This window comes from Orcinus orca, chromosome 15, assembly GCF_937001465.1.
Source record: "Orcinus orca chromosome 15, mOrcOrc1.1, whole genome shotgun sequence".
Lineage (NCBI taxonomy): Eukaryota > Metazoa > Chordata > Mammalia > Artiodactyla > Delphinidae > Orcinus > Orcinus orca.
Genome location: NC_064573.1, coordinates 88,327,019 through 88,341,721, shown reverse-complemented (window position 1 = coordinate 88,341,721; position 14,703 = coordinate 88,327,019). Strand labels below are relative to the sequence as shown.

The window sequence follows — 14,703 nt, the reverse complement described above, 5'->3', positions numbered from 1 at the left end:
GTTTCTACCCCGCAGGAGCCAAACTAGGTGGATCAGTGAATGCCCAGCGTCAATGCTCAGCAAGAACAGGTGCTGGCTCCTCCTGGCTCCTGTGCTTTGCTCCAGAGGTGGAGGTCTCAGCACACTCAGGGGTTAGTCACAGTATTTCCAGAACCTGTAGCTGGGTCTGTGCTGCACCCATGGAATCCAGCAGCATCCACGTGATGGAGTCCTTAGGTTATGTTCCCCAGGAGCAGGGCCTCAGGGACATCCGCTTCCTCATGCAGAGGAAACTGTGGTCTCAGCTCTTTGCACCTGGTCAGGCACCAGCCCTGCCCCTGGATCCAGTCTCTTCACACTAGACTGTGAATGCAGGTGCACATCAGCTCTAGACCCTGGGCTGGGGTTCCTGAGCCCTTCACTGGCAGAGGGAGCAGAGGGCTGGGGTTCCTGAGCCCTTCACTGGCAGAGGGAGCAGAGGAAGAGGCTGCTGTGCTCAGGGCGGCTGCGTCATTTATCGACCTTGGAGGAGGCACGACTTTCTGAGTAACTAGGGTGGGTTGTTTTCAGAAGCAAAGTCCGATTCTCAGGTCAGGATCCTCAGAATTCACCTGTGTGTGTGGAAGTGGAGAAAGTCCTATTTTCGATGTGTGCTCTCCAGGACAAACTCCCCAGATAACTGGGGTGGGGAATGCTGCGTATCTGCCTCCCTGTTTGAGGTCCATAGACATATTAGCTTATAAATGCCTCTAAGCTACACAGTGTCATCTGGAAGAGAAAGAGAAAGAGGAAGGTTCCCTATGGTCAGGCCAGATTTCCCAAAGCTGTTCTTGAACATAGGGCCCTTTCTTTGCGGAATGACTGATAGCTGATCCAGAGTAGGTTTGAAAAACTTTATTCTCAGTATGAGAGCTTTCTTCCAACTCCCAATCCCCAAACAGACTCTGACGTGGCATTGTAAATACCAGGCAGATTTATTCTGTCTTAATTCAATGTCAAGTGGCAGAAACTCAACTGAAAGTAGCTCATAGAACAAAAACACCAGGGCGATGGTTTCAGGCACGCTCGCTCTAGGGACTCGAGTGACATTATCAAGATTTTTTCCCTTTTTTCCATCCTGCAGATCTGACTCCTCCATTTGTGCCTTGGCTCGCCCCATGTAGTATCAAGATAGCTGCTTGGATCTGAGTCTCACTAATATTTGCATCTTCTTAGAAAGCTCAGCTGCTTCTTTCTCAATCATTTAAATGAAAAACCCAGGACTGAGTCTCATTGGTCCATCCAGTGCTACACGTCCATTTTTCGGTCAATCTCTGGCAAGAGATTTAATGATTTAGTAAGCTGGGTTTGGGTAACATAGCCATCTTAGACCCATGACAGGAGTCAGATAACCTGACCACATAGAATGATGATGGCTCTGAGGACTTCCCTGGTGGTCCAGTAGTAAAGAATCCGCCTTACAATGCGGACGCGGGTTCCATCCCTGGTCAGGGAACTAAGATCCCACATGCTGCAGGGCAGCTAAGCCCACGTGCCGCAACTACTGAGCTCTCAAGCCTCAACGAGAGAGCCCGCGTGCCGCAAACTACGGAGCCCACGCCCCCTGGAACCCACGTGCCACAACTAGAGAAGAGAAAACCTGCACGCCGCAGCTAGAGAGAAGCCCGAGCGCCGCAGCTAGAGAGAAGCCCGAGCACTGCATCGAAGAGCGGTGCACCCGTGCGCCGCAACTGAAATCCGACGCAGCCAAAAATAAATAAAAAATAAATCTTTGAAAAACAAAACAAAAAAACAAAATAAAAAAGGATACAGTCTTCTTAAAAAAAAAAAGAATGATGATGGCTCATCAAGGAAAATGCAGGCTCAGTTACTTGAAGAAAGTGGACCCATGGAGCAGATCTGTAACGGTGCCTGCAGACCCCGCAACACTGACAAATACCCATCATCCTTCAAGTTCCAGGTGACCTCACCTGCTCCACCTGTCCCCCTTCCCCCACAAGCCATGGCTCTAGACTGGCAGATTGCTTCCCATCACTGCAGGACCACACCTTTTCCAGGTCATCCATTTTGACGTGGAATCATTCACTTCCTTATCCTCGCGCGTGCGCGCGCGTGTGTTGCGTGTGTGCGTGCCCAAGCATGTGAACGCAGGCACCTCCCTGTTTAGTTGCATCTAAGCTCTTAGGAGACTTGTATCTCATCTCACATTTGCCCTATGACCCCCACCTGTCAGATTAACCGGGGAGATGGTTTTGCACATATCTTCTCCCGTTCCGTAGGCTGCCTTTGCAGTTTGCTGCTTGTTTCGCTGTTCAGAGCTTTTTAGTTTGATGCAGGTCCACTCACTTATTTTTGATTACGTTGCTTGTGCTTTAGGCGTCATATTCAAAAGCTCATTGCCAAGACCCATGTCAAGGAGTTTTTGCCTGTTTTCTTCTAGTTTTATGGTCTCAGTTCTTATATTAAGTCGTTATTTATTTTGAGTTAATTTTTGTGAGCATTATAAGAGATGGGTCTAGTTTCATTCTTTTGCACGTGAATATGCAAATTTCCCAGCACCATTTATTGAATAGACTGGCTTTTCTCCATTGAGTATTCTTGGCTCCAGCTTTGTCCTTTTTTTCAGGATTGCTTTGGCTATTTGGGGTCTTTTGTGGTTCCCTATAAATTTTAGGATTTTTTTCTACTTCTGTAAAAAATGCCGTTGGAATCTTGTTAGACATTACATTGAATCTAAATGTAATTAAAATGAGAATTTAATTACATTACTAAAATGAGAAATTATGAATGATATAAGTAACCAAAATATTTCCTGTTGAAACATGAAAACATGATTTCCAAATTGATTCAACTTGTAATATGTCTCTGAGAAGTAAGAAGTTGTTTTAGTTTCTGCGGACTGTTGAATTGCTCTTTACATAAATATTTCCTCTATCTTAAAACAAACCAGAAGGGCTTCTGGATGGCATTGACCCCTTCAGCGTGGGAAGGTAGTCTTGACAAACTTGCTTCCAAGGCTGCCTCCAAGGTGATTCATTCCGTCAAGTCTATAGTGTCTCCAAATCTACATGTCGAACTTCAGGATTTCGTTTTTTCAGTTCCTTCTCAAGTCTATCTACTTCATCTCCTAAAGTATCAATAATATTTTCTCCATGTTTAAGCGTAAAGGTCTCTAGTTCTTCAGGAGTCTTCACTTCTTGAACTTCTTGTAGCATTTAGTCAAAATCTTGTTTTTCCAAATATGATCTTGTAACAACTCGTCCATCGAAATCTACTCCTGCCTTAAATCTTACGTTCCCTAATCCTAGATCTGTGGCTTTAACATCACGAATTGCGCTTACTCATGGGTCGTTCTCCAGGAGTTCAAGTAAGAACAAGTTGTACTTGTTCTGGCTGGCTGGATCGCCCTAAGAGTGCTTCTGTGTTAGTGTAGATGAGGAATGCTGAGACCACACCTAATAAGGTGCCCACACCCAAAGAACCTAGGCTGTCGTACAGTGGATTGCCTGTTATAGAAGCAAGGCCCATACAAGTGGCTGCTTTGTCACTCCCAACGCTGCTGCAGTGTCCTCCAATGATATAACATTTGTACTAGGATCACGGCTTTCCATTACATAATTGTAAAATGACATTTCTTTGGCCTGAGCGCACTTACGAAGCTCATTTACAGCAACAAGGCTGGGGCAGGGGAAGCAGATGCTGAGAATCCTGGTTCCTGCTGAGGGGAGCCTCTGTCTGGGGGGAGGTCGTGGCTTTACTGCTCTGTGGGGTTAACTCCCTGTTCATTAAAATTAACCAACTATGGTGAGGATGTGGGGAAAAGGGAACCTCCTACACTGTTGGTGGGAATGTAAATTGGTGCAGTGACTGTGGAAAACAGTATGTTATTGAATTTCTTGTTTCGGTACGTTGTGTGGTATTTTTCATAAAATGACTGGTAATTTTTTTGTTTAAAGTCTGAGCCTACTGATAGGAATGATGATCTGAGTTTGAACCTTTCAGGTGATGACATGGGAAGCTTGACAATGACTTTAATCAAGGAGGCAGAACTATGTGCTAGAGACTGTGGTCCTGATGATGCTACGGAGCCCTGACTGCAGCTCTGCCTGGAATTGGTACTAACATAGTCTTTTCAAAAATGCAAGCAAAACAAAAACAAAAACAAACAAAAACAAAAACCCTGTTTGCTGCTTAAGCGAGAAAGAATCAGGTTTAAGTCACTGGCAGCCAGGAGTGACTTATAAAACTATCTTCTCCAAGCCTTTTGGAATTTTTGCCTCCTGTCTGGCACCTGTTACCATGACAACCGCGCAGACTGTAATGAGCTGGTCCCGTGAGTAAAGGAGGTGAAGAGGCAGCTTATGGCGTTCGTCTCCTGAAGCTTTATCAACTGCAGTGTTTTGAGATTAGATTCTCTAGCCATGACAGACTTCCAGATGTTTCAAAGATCCCGAAAGACCAGATGTTACCCTTAAAATGGACAGCCTATCTGAGGAGAATTTAAACCCCATGTGCACAGGGAGCAGTACAGGAAGAATCAGCAAAAGTCTGTCCACACTGTCCTGGGACATCTTCCTTATTTCCTAGGTGTGAAGACTCTGCTTTGGGATTTCCCCCTTACTCCTGAGGTGTCCGCTCTAGCCTGGGATGTCTCCCTAATTACCCAAGTGTGTCTACCCTGACCTGTGGCCTCTGCCCTAATTCCCCACTTTGTCTGCTTTGATCTGGGATGTCACCCTAATATCACCCTTTGTCTCCCCTGAATAAGATTTCTCCCAAATCACCCAAGCATGTCTAAGCTTACCTGGGACGCCTTCCTATTTCCCCAGAAGCGTCTACTCTAACCTGAAATTTCTCCTTAATTCCCCAACTGCTTTACTCTTTCTGGGATGCCGCTCTAGTTCCCCAGGTGTGTCAGCCCAACCTAGGGTGTTTCCCTAATTCCCCAGGTGTGACTACTTCAACCTGGGCTCTTTCTCTAATTTCCTAGTTGTGTCTACACTGACCGGATATGTCTCCCTAATTTCCCGGGTTCATCTCCAGTGAAGGGGGATGTGTGTGTAATTCTACAGGCATATTTACCCAGATCTGTGAGGTTCCTTACTTCCCAGTGTGACTACCTGACCTGGGAGGTCTTGCTAATTCCCCAGATGTTTCTACTATGACCTTGGATGCCCCCCTAATAATCCAGTTTTACCTACACTGACCTTGCATGTCTCCCTAATTCCCCAGATGTGTTTACCCAGACCTGGGATGTATCTTAATTGTTTAAGGGTGTCTATATTGACCTTTGCTGTCGTCTTAATTCCCCAGGTGTGTCTACTCTGAACTGGTAAGTCTCTAGTTCCCCAGTGTGTTTACTTGACCTGGAATGGCTCCCTAAAACCTCTGTAATATCTACACTGACCAAAGATGTTTCCCTGATTCTCCAGTTGTGCCCACCCTGAACTTGGGTAACTCCTGAATTCCTTGAGTGTCTGTATTTAGCTGGGATGTTTATTGATGTCTGCCTAACATCTTAGGTTGTCGACCCTGACCAGGTATGTCTACATAAGAAACCATATGTGTCTACCCTGACCTGGGATCTCTCTAGTTCCCCGGTTCGATTTACCCTGTCTTGAATGTCTTCCTCATTCCCCAGGCGTGTCAACCCTGACATTATTTGTCTCCCTGATTCACTAAGTGCGTCTTCTCTGACTGGCATGTATCCTTATTTCTCAATAGTGTCTACGCTGACATGAGATGTCTCCGTTTCCCCCAAATATGTCTGCTGTGACCTAGGATGTGACCCTAATTCTCCATCTAACTATGACTTTGGATGTCTCCCTAGTTCTCCAGTGAGTCTAGTGACATATAATGTCTCTTAATTCCCTCAGGAGTGTATATACTGACTTGTCTCCATATCTCCCTAGTTGTGTCCATTCTAGTCTGAAATTCTACCTATTTCCCCAGATGTGTCTTCTTTGACCTGGGTGTTTCTCAAATTCTCCCAGTCTACTCTGATTTAGAATGTCTAATTCCCCAAGAGTGTCTACCCTAACCTGGGATGTTAACCCTTCTCCCTGATGTGTGTCTGCAGTGATCTGGGCTATCATCTCCCTTAAATCTCCAGGTGTACCATTTATGATCTGGATATCTCATATTTCGAGATATGGCTACACTGCCTGGGATGTCCCCTTGTTTCCTAGGTGTGTCTACTGTGTCATGATGTATCTTCATAGATCCAAAGGTGTGTTTACACTGACCTCAGATGGTTCCCTAATTCCTCAGGTGAGTCTACGCTGACCTGGGATGTCTCTCTGGTGTATCCTCTCTGACCTGGAATATCTACATAAGTCCCCAGGTGTTTCTGCTCTAACCTGTTTTTTTCCCCTCTATTTGTAAAGATGTGTCTACCCTGAAATGGAATGTCTCCTTGGTTTTCCAGTGTGTCAGACTTGTCCTGTGATATCTCTCTAGGTGTTTTAATTTACAACTCTTAGCTGGAATCTTGCTCTAATTCTCTGGGTATGTCTATTCAAACTAAGATAACACCCTTATCCCTCAGGTGTGTCTTCCCTGCTCTGGTCTTCTCAACAGTGCCCCAGTTGTGTAACTACTGGTCTGGGATAAATATACTTAATTCCCTAATGAATCTAAGCTGACTTGAGATGTGTCCCTAACTCTCCAGGCGTGACTATTGTGACCTAGGGTTTTACCCTATTTGTCTAGGTGTGTCTACTCTGAACTGTGATGTCTCCCTAATTTTCCAAATGTTTCTTCTTTTACCTGGGCGATCTCTGTATTCCCCAGGCATGGCTTATTTGAATTTGTTGCTCTCCTTACTTACCCAGGTTTGTCTATATTGATCTGGACTGCCTCAGTTGTCCAGGTGTGTCTCCACTAGCCCTAGATGACCTCCTAACTCTCTAGTGTGTCTACGCTGATCTGGGATGTGTACCTAATTTCTCAGGTGTCTGTTATGACATGGTACACTATCTAATTTTCCAGTAGTGTCTACCTTGACCTGGTGTGTCTCCATAATTTCTAAGGTGTACAGTGACCTGTACTGTCTCTATAATTTCCACTCTCATCTTGATATCTCCCTATTTCTAACATGTTTGCCTACTCTAATTTGAGATGTCTTTCTTATTCACCATGTGTCTCTACTGTAACCTGGGATGTCTCCTAATTCAATAAGTGTCTTTACCCTGACTTAGGATATACCCCAAATTCCCCAGGTGTGTCTCTCCTGACCTGGGATGGTCCCATAATTGCTCAGGTGTATCTGTACTAGCCCCGGATACTTCTCTAATTCCTCAGGTGCGTCTACCCTGATTCTGGATGTCTGCCAACCCCCAGGTATGTCTACGCTGAATTGGGATGTCTAATTCCCCAGGTGTGTCTACTCTTACAGAGCATGTCTCCCTATTCCCTAGGGGGGTCTATACTTAATGGAGGGGGGGGGGTCCTCTCCTTAATCCCCCAGGTTCATCTACTTGAACGTATCACATCTTTCAAGTGCCCCAGGTATATCTACACTGACCTGGAGTGTCCCCCAACACCCTAGTTTTGAGAATACTGACTTGGGGTGTCTCCCTAATTCACAAGGTGTTTCTACTTTGACCTGGGATTTTCCTCTAGTCACTAGGTGTGTCTGTCTTGAACTTGGATGTATCCCTGATTACCCAGGTATTTCTGTAATAACCTTGGATATCTCCCTAATACCAAAGGTGTGTCTAGTCTGGCTTGGGATGTCTTATCCCCAGGTATGTCTTCACTGGCCTGGGATGATTCCCTATTTTCCTAGATGTGTCAACCCTGATTCTGTTTTGGGAGAGACAGCAGCGAATGGTTTTGAAACAGGATCTTAGTTTCCTGCCCAGGAATTGAACCTGGATAGCCTGATTGAAAACCAGGAATCCTAGCCACTGGTCCACCAGGGACCAGAGGCTAGAGACCAAGTTGCACTGGCTGTTGCCCCATTTGAAAAATGCATTTCTCAGAGGCAAAAACTGCAAAAACAGGTACAAAATTTATTATCAGAGACATAGCACAACGTGTGGGAGAGCACACAGAGAAACAGTTTATGCAGGACAGAAGCAGGGCAGAGAAGTGGTGTGGGCGTCCTCCCTAATGAGGAGGAGTGCAGTAGAGAGGTGGCTAAGTCACTCATGTAGGGGCAGTTCTTCTGGGTCTTCGTGTACCTGTGACCAGTTATCTTGTTTCCTTTCCACACCTGACATGTCCTAGGCTCTCCCAATATGCGTGTGCGTGTTTTTGCCAAGATGGTCCAGCATAGAGGCCTGTGGGAGGCTTGACGACGCCTATTACGGGATGGCGCTCGCTCTCTTTTTGACCCCCGAGGACCCTTCCTCGCATGTACAGTCAGGGAGGTTTCCTTGACCTCAGGAGTGGTAGATGTGGTCGTCTTATCTCTTTACTCCAGCAGGGCTCAGCTCCTGCCATTAGCTTTATCCTTGGAGTGTCGGGGGAAACAAAGCTCCAATTTACTCTGCTTGACCGACACCAGCTTCTCTGCCCCGGGGCCCACTTACCTCTTACCTCAATTCTGGTTCCTCTCTCTAATTGCCCTGGCGTGTCTATACTCACCTGGGATATCTAATATCTGTCTGACCTAGAATGTTTCATTAATGCCCTAGGTATGTCTACACCGACAAGGAAGACTCTAATTCCCCAGGTGCTTCTGCCCTGGCCTGGAATGGCTCCCTAATTCTTCAGGTGTGTCTACACAGAACTGGGGTGTTTCACCAAATTGTCAGGTGCATCTATCCTAATTTTGATGCCAGCCTAAACATGCTTGTGTGTCAGCAGTAATCTAGGATGTCTGATTCCACAGATTTGCCTTCTATGAACTGCGATGCCTTTCTATTTCCCCAAGTGTGTCTTCCCCAACAAGGAATGTCTCCTCTGTTCCACTGAAATGTCAGTCATAACCAGGGATGTCACCCTAACTCCCCAAGTGTAACAATTCTGAGCTGGATTATCTCTCTAGTTCACCAGGTGTGTCTACCCTTACCTGGCATGTGTCATTTTTTTTCTTCCCCATGTCTCTATTCTAACCTCACACATCTCTCTAAATCCCCAGATGTGTCTACACTGGTCTGGGAAGTCTCCTTTATTCCCCAGTTGTATTATCAATAATGTCTCACCTAATTCCTCAGGTAGGTCTATACTGAACTGGTATAACTCCCTATTTCCCAAGATGCGTTTACACTGATGTGGGATGTCTCCCTTATTCCATATGAGTTTCCATCTTGACCTGGGATGTCACGGTAATTTCCCAGGTGTGTCTCCCCTAACCTTTAATGTCTTGCTAATTCTCCCAGCTTGTCAACCCTGACTTGGGACCTCTCCGTTATTCCCCAGTTATGTCTACTCTGACCTGAGTTGTTCCCTTAATTCCCTTGGTGTGCCTACCTTGACCTTAGATGTCTCTCTATGTCCTCTGTGTCTTACCTCTCACCTGTGATGTCTCCCTAGCTCCTCAGGGATGTCCACCTTATTGTAGGATGTCTCCTTTGTTCTGCATGTTTAGCTGCCCTGATCTGTGGTGTCTCCCTCCTTCACCTGATGTGTCTACACTAACCTGAGATGTCTTTCTAATCCCAGGTATGTCTACTATCAAAAGTAAATTTAGTGAATTTTTCTTTATATGAATATTTTATTGAGTGAGAAGCAAAGTTTTTGGAAACAGGGAAACATCCCAATTGAAATGGCTAAGAAACTTGACTCTCAGTAGCTCCAGGTAGCTTATAAAGCACGAACCTGCAAGTACATTCATTGTTTTCTGTTGTGCTTTGCTTACCAGACACTTACATCTCTTTTCATCACATGAGCTTACTTGACTGTAGCTGATTAGCTTGAAAGCTGTAATGTCGTTCTGACATGAATAAGCTTGAGTTTTGTTCAAGATCAGAGTCAGAATTTCTGGAATCAGGACAGTTTTAAATTTTGGTTACATAACTATGGGTCTTTTTTAAAAATTGAAGTATAGTTGATTTAAATATTGCACTAGTTTCAGATGTACAACATGGTGATTCATTATTTTTATAGATTATAATTCATTTGAAGTTATTATAAAATAATGGCAATATTTCCCTGCACTGTACAATATACCCTTGTAGCTTATTTATTTAACACAGTAGTTTGTACCTCTTAATCCCCTACCCCTATCTTGCCCCTCCACCATTCCCTCTCCCCACTGGTAACCACTAGCTTGTTCTCTGTATCTGTGAGTCTCTTTCTGTTTTATTATATTAATTTGTTTTATTTTTTAGTTTCCAGATATAAGTCATAGCACACAGTATTTGTCTTTCTCTGTTTGACTTATTTCACTAAGCATAATACCCTCTAGGTCCATTCATGTTGTTGTAAATGACATCATTTCATTCTTTTTTATGGCAGAGTAATATTCCGTGCTATATATTTATCTATATACACGTATATATGTATATATATATATATACTCTACACTAGATATATATAATAAGTACTATAAATACCATATACATATATATATATCACATCTTTTTTATCTATTCATCTGTTAATAGACATTTAGGTTGCTTTCATATCTTGGCTATTGTAAATAATGCTGCTATGAACATTGGGGTGCATATATCTTTTTAAATTAGTGTTTTCATTTTCTTCAGATATATACCCAGGAGTGGAATTGCTGGGTCACACGGTAGTTCTATTTTTAGTTTTTGAGACACCTCCATACTGTTTTCCATAGTGGTTGCACCAACTTACATTCACACCCACAGTGTACTGGGCTTCCCTTTTCTCCACATCCTTGCCAGCATTTGTGATTTGTAGACTTTTTGATGACGGCCATTCTGACAGGTGTGAGGTGGTAGCCACTGTGGGTTTGATTTTTCTTGCTCTGATGATTAGCAATATTGGCCACCTGTGTATCTTCTTTGGAAAAATGTCTATTAGGTCTTCTGCCCATTTTTAAGTTGGGTTGTTTGTTGTTTTGATATTAAGTTGTATGAGCTGTTTATATATTTTTGGATATTAGCCTCTTATCAGTCGTATCATTTGCAAATACTTTTTCCCATTCAGTAAGATGTCTTTCATTTTGCCAATGGCTTCCTTTCCTGTGCAAAAGATTTTAAGTTTAATTAGGTCCCATTTGTTTATTTGTACTTTTGTTTCCTTTGCCTTAGGGGACATATCCAAAAATATTGCTATGATTTATGTCAAAGAGTGTTCCGCCTTGTTTTCTTCTAGGAGTTTTATGGTTTCTATCTCACATTTAAGTCTTCAACCATTCTGAATTTATTTTTGTATATGGTGTAGAAAATGTTCTAATTTCATTCTTTTACATGTAGCTGTCCAATTTTCTCAGCACCACTTATTGAAGGGACTGTCTCAAGGTATTTTCTGATTTCTTTGATTGTTTTCATTGACCCACTGATTTTTTAGTAGTATGTCATTTAGTCTCCACATGTTGTGTTTTTCCCATTTTTCTTCCTGTAATGATTTCTAGTTTCATACCATTGTGGTCGGAAAAAAATGCTTGTTATAATTTCTCTCCTCTTAAATTTGTTGAGACTTCTTTTGTGGCCTAGCATGTGATCTATCTTGGAGATCATTCCATGTGTACTTGAAAAGAATGTGTATCTGCTCTCTTTGGGTGGAACGTTTGTAGATATCTATTAAGTCCTAGTGGTCTAATGTGTCATTCAAGACCACAGTTTCCTTATCGATTTTCTATCTGGATGATCTGCCCATTGAAGTAAGTGGGGTGTTTTTTTAAAAAAATTATTTATTTATTTATTTATTTATTTTTGTCTATGTTGGGTCTTCGTTGCTGCACGTGGGGTTTCTCTAGTTGTGGCGAGCCGGGGCTACTATTTGTTGGTGTGTGGGCTTCTCACTGAGGTGGCTTCTCTTGTTGCAGAGTATGGGGTCTAGGCATGTGGGCTTCAGTAGTTGTGGCACGTGGGCTCAGTAGTTGTGGCTTGCAGGCTCTAGAGTGCAGGCTCAGTAGCTGTGGTGCACAGGCTTTGTTACTCCACAGCATGTGGGATCTTCTTGGACCAGGGCTCAAACCTGTGTCCCTTGCATTGGCAGGTGGATTCTTAACCACTGTGCCACCAGAGAAGTCCCATAAGTGGGGTGTTAAAGTCCGCTACTATTATTGTACTACTGGCAATTTCTCCCTTTATGTCTGTCAATGTTTGCTTTATATTTAGGTGCTCCTATATTAGGTGCAAATATATTAATAAGTGTTATATCCTCTTCTTATAAGGACCCCTCTATCATTTTATAGTGCCCTTCTTTGTGTTTTGTTAGAGACTTTGTTTTAAAGTCTATTTTGTCTTATATGAATATTGCTCTCCCCACTTTCTTGTCGTTTCCATTTGAATAAGATAATTTTTCCCACCCCCTCACTTTTAGTCTGTGTGTGTCTTTAGTTCTTAAGTGAGTCTCTTGTAAGCAGCCTATAGATGGGTTTTGGTTTTTATCCAATCATCAACTCTATGTCTTTTGATTGGAATATTTAGTCCATTGACATTTAGAGTGATTACTGTTAGGTATGTACTTATTGCAATTTTGTTACTTGTGTTTTAGTTGTTTCTGTAGTTCTTTAATGACCTTTTCTTCTTCTTTTAGCTTCTTCCCTTGTGGTTTGATTATTTTCTTTAGTAGGAGTATGCTTGAGTTCCTTTCTCTCTAGTTTTTGAATATCTATTGTAGGCTTTTGATTTGTGGTAACCATGTGATTCATATATATTGCCCTAAACCTACTTGTTTTAAACTGGTAGTCAATTAAGTTCAAAAACATTCTAAAACATTCTAAAATAGCTACACTTTTTAAATTTAACTTCTTACACTTTTTTTTTTTTTAACTTCCCTCTCTGGACATCTGAAGATCATGAACCAGAATCTCAGTAGGTTCTTCTGATGATTCTTGTTCATGTAGTTTTTGTTGTTCAATTCACATGGAGATCATTTGATTAGTCAATGACTGCTGAAAAGCACTGAGGACACATGAGAGAATACAACACAAAAGGGATATTATTAATATGATTAATAGGAGGATAATATCAAGTGTTTTAAAAAATACTCCAAAGCCAAGATGTACATTTGCCCAAATTTAAACAACTAAAGTATCAAATGGGGAACTACCATACGACCCAGCAATCCCACTACTGGGCATATACCCTGAGAAAGCCATAATTCAAAGAGAGTCATGTACCACAATGTTCATTGCAGTTCTATTTACGATAGCCAGGACATGGAAACAACCTATGTGTCCATCAACAGATGAATGGATACAGAAGATGTGGCACATATATACAATGGAATATTACTCAGCTATAAAAAGAAACGAAATTGAGTTATTTGTAGTGAGGTGGATGGACCTAGAGTCTGTCATACAGAGTGAAGTAAGTCAGAAAGAGAAAAACAAATACTGTATGCTAACACATATATATGAATCTAAAAGAAAAAATGGTTATGAAGAACCTAGGGGCAGGACAGGAATAAAGACGCAGACATAGAGAATGGACTTGAAGACATGGAGAGGGGGAAGGGTAACCTGGGATGAAGTGAGAGAATGGCATGGACTTATATATACTACCAAATGTAAAATAGATAGCTAGTGGGAAGCAGCTGCATAGCACAGGGAGATCTGCTTGGTGCTTTGTGACCACCTAGAGGGGTGGGATGGGGAAGGTGGGAGCGAGACGTAAGAGGGAGGAGATATGGAGATATATGTAAGTGTATAGCTGATTCACTATCTTATAAAGCAGAAACTAACACACCATTGTAAAACAATTATACGCCAATAAAGATGTTAAAAAATATATCAAGTGGGTTATAATTGGATTCATTTTTTACTTTTCAAAGTCAATCTGCATTGTTTTGCATAATTTTTAATTGGCTCCTGATTTTTCTGAGTTATTTATATCAGCAAAACATGATGTATTAACAATAATGTATATTTCTTCCTGTTCAGATAGTAAATAGTCTGAGGCTATGCAATTGTTTAATATATAACTCTGGTAAAGAGTTTATAGATTCTCATTGTAATTTTAGATATTTTGAAACATATAAGGTCACCCCTAACGAGTTTCAAGTCTTTAGTTAAATACACCTGGGGAATTCTGGAGAAATAATTTTTAAGTTTAGGCATTCCTGGGCAACTAGATCAAAACCCCAGTTTATAATAGAAACATCTTGGGAATTAGAGAGACATCCTCATCAGTATAGACACACTTGGGGAATTAGGCAGATATACCAGGTCAAAGTAACACACCCATGTTACAGGAAAACCTCACTGGTCAAAGTAGACACACCAGGGGAACCAGGTACATCTCCTAGGTAGGAATAGTAGTTTTGGGGTTTAGAGAGAGATTCTAAGTCAGGGTAGACATATATGGGATGTAGGGATCACACTGGGTCATATTAAACTCACCTTGGGATTATGGAGACACCCCATGTGAGTGTAGACATACCTGGGGAATAAGGAATACAACCAAGGTCAGAGTAGACACACCTGAAAAACTAGGTAGACTAGGAATTAGAGACAATCCAATTCAGTAGAGACACACCTGTGAAACTGGAGTGACACCCAGGTCAGAATAGACACTCCTGGGTAGAGACAATCCAGGTAAGAGTAGTCAGATGTGGAGAAGAAGAAAGACATTGTTTGTAAATGTACACACAATTGTTTATTAATTAAGGAGACATATATGTTCAGGTTAT

General features: G+C 42.3%; 1 pseudogene; it reads right to left on the bottom strand.

Annotated features, from left to right (window-relative positions):
- Positions 1-2,959: 2,959 nt before the first annotated feature.
- LOC101275615 (zinc transporter 9-like) lies at positions 2,960-14,451 on the bottom strand (annotated as a pseudogene).
- Positions 14,452-14,703: the final 252 nt, after the last annotated feature.